A 2,800-nucleotide genomic window follows, 5' to 3' on the forward strand; every position below is an offset into this window, starting at 1 on the left:
AAAGATAAACACTGAAAGAAAAACCTACAAAAGAAGTGTCTCTACATAATGGGGATAAATGGCTCCAATTTTATCTCTGAAAACTGGTTCAAGAAACATTGGAAATCCATCCTTCACCTTCTAAAATTCTTTGATTCTCCTGGAAACAGTAAACACCTTGAAAGGTTTGTCTTCAGCTCAACAGTTCCATAGGAGAAGCTGTCTAATTTTTAAAAGAAAAAAAGAAAGAAATTATATATTCTCCATCTCTATAAAACAACCACAGATAATTTTATGTTTATGTTTCATAAGGGACTGAACAAGTTTAAGCAAAGCATGACTCTTTCTGTTTACTGCCACTATTTTTCTACAATCATCCTTGATAGGTTGTGGGTATTTTCCTAGGAATCCTCTCCAAGTATCAAATGTGTTTTTGGAATTTATCTTGAGCAATAATAGTGGATCTTATAGCTATAGGCTATATTGCCTGACACCATCAGTACCCATTCAATTAACTACCCATAAGTGACAGAATACAAATAAAAAACATTTTGCACAATGCATATGCTTTGAAAAGAGTGGGAGTGGAAAGGGCAGAGGTGATGTGCCCAATAGGAGAATGTCGTCAACTACCAGTCAATTGTGCACACTGTTAAATTGAGTTGCAACTACTGGATTCAACATCTCTTAAATCTATTAATAGTATGAGTTGCTTCATTTTACTTATTCATATATTTAGTTCACTTCCATTTATTATATAGGTAATTATATCATCTAAAAATCTTACTTAATATGTTAGAACATTTCCTAAAGATTGCTCTAATTTAAAACCATTTCTGTCTAGCTCTGTCTTGGGTAACACTGAAAAAAAAAAAAAAAAAGCTAATTATCTTTCTTTGGTTCAGTGAAGCTTCATGAACTTTATTCAGGTACAAAAAATACAACAGCAGAGGTAAAATCCCTGTGTGAATGATGATTAAGTCAAGTAATACATTACCAAATATTTACTAGAACATACTGTGTGCTAGGCACTAGTTAAGATTTCAGGAAACAAAACAAAGTATCTACTCCCAAGAATCTTGTTTCGTTTATGAGATAGACAATGAAAAAATAAAACATAAACATTCAAAACAGTACGCTGTAGTAATATTAAGTGCTACAAATAAGTACATAAGAAAGAGAAAAAAATGCTGTTGAAGGGAAGGTTTATAGTTCTTGCTTAGCCACACTGGCCTGGGAAAGCTTCTCTTGAGAAGGTACCATTTAAACTGCATTTTGAATATAGAGACGGAGCAGTAATGTGCTGGGAAGTCAATATTCCAACTAGTGTGTCTGAGAGTAACAAACCTGAGGAAGGGTACAGGGAGATGGCTTTAAGAGGTAACAAGTGCCAGATCATGTACAATGTGGGTAGATCACAAGCCAAAAAAAAAATTAAATACCCTGACTATAATGAGGTGAAAAAATTGTGGTGGGGGAGACAATTACAGAAGGCCAGTCTAGAGATGATGTATTTGACTCTTGTAGTGTAGAGTTCAAATTCAAAACCAGTGCTGCAGGCAGAACAACTTTTACTGATGCATTGGATGTGAGTTGGACAGTGATAAATAAAATTGGAATTTTGACCCTAAGAGCTAGATGGATAACATTGCTGTTTATATAAATGTTGAAAACTTAGTAAGAAGAAGATTCTGGTACTTGTATATGTGTGTGTGTTTGGCAAGGGGATCAATAGTTATTTTTTGGCCATGTTAAGTTTGTAGTGACTACTAGACCTCCAACTAGAGACGTGAAAAAGGCAGTTAAATGAGTACAGAGTACAGCAAGGAAGCTAGATTTAGAAAATAACATTTAAAAGTTACCATGATGGAATTCATTTTCAAAGTCGTGAGACTAGATAAATCACTTAGAGAGTGAATGTAGTCATAGAGGAGATGGCTGGAGAGATACCTAAAGGACATCAATGTTTCAACAGTTGGAAAAGACCCTAAATTGAAGGAAGCCAAAGCTTCCTCTAAGCGTAGAGAAGAACTTATCTAAGAAGAAAAGAATCAAGAGCCACTAGGAAATCAGGTGAAAGGAAGACAAAAAAAAAAAAAAAAAAAAATTAACCACTATCTTTGCAAAGATGTGTATCATTGGAAATCTTAACACATTGAGCCATACCAGTGGATGAAATGAGAATGTAAGCTTGATTTGAATTGGTTAAGGAGAAAATAGGAGGTAAAGAAGTGAAAACAGCAAAAACATACAGAACCTTTCTCAAGGAGTCTTGCTGTGGAGGGAAGTCGAGAAATGTGGCAATAAAAGGATTTGGAGTCACCACCATTTACTGTTTATTTTAAGATCAGTGATATTGCACTCATGGTGGTGGGAATGATAAAAAGGTAAATAGGGAGAAAGTAACGATACCAAAGAGAAAGGAAATTCTGCTGGATAAAAGCCACAGAGCAGTTATGAGGGCAAAGGAACCAGGGAACAAGTGGAGGATTTGTCGTAGATAAGAACAAGGCCAACTCCATCTGCTGTCCCAGTAGGAAAGAAAGGCAGACTCGATGGGTGTAGGTGCAGGTAAACTGGTAGAATTGGTGGTAGCTCAATAAAAAATTGTAATGGTGTTCTCTTTTAAATGTGGCCATCAATTAATTCTTTGGAAGTAATTGCTAGCTATAGATGAATGATCTTCATTGAAGGTGCAATATAGCAGCTTCATAGTTGTTAAGAGAATGGTAAAGGAGCCGGGCGCGGTGGCTCAAGCCTGTAATCCCAGCACTTTGGGAGGCCGACACGGGTGGATCACGAGGTCAGGAGATCGAGACCA

This window comes from Piliocolobus tephrosceles, chromosome 11 (genome assembly GCF_002776525.5).
Source record: "Piliocolobus tephrosceles isolate RC106 chromosome 11, ASM277652v3, whole genome shotgun sequence".
Classification (NCBI taxonomy): domain Eukaryota; kingdom Metazoa; phylum Chordata; class Mammalia; order Primates; family Cercopithecidae; genus Piliocolobus; species Piliocolobus tephrosceles.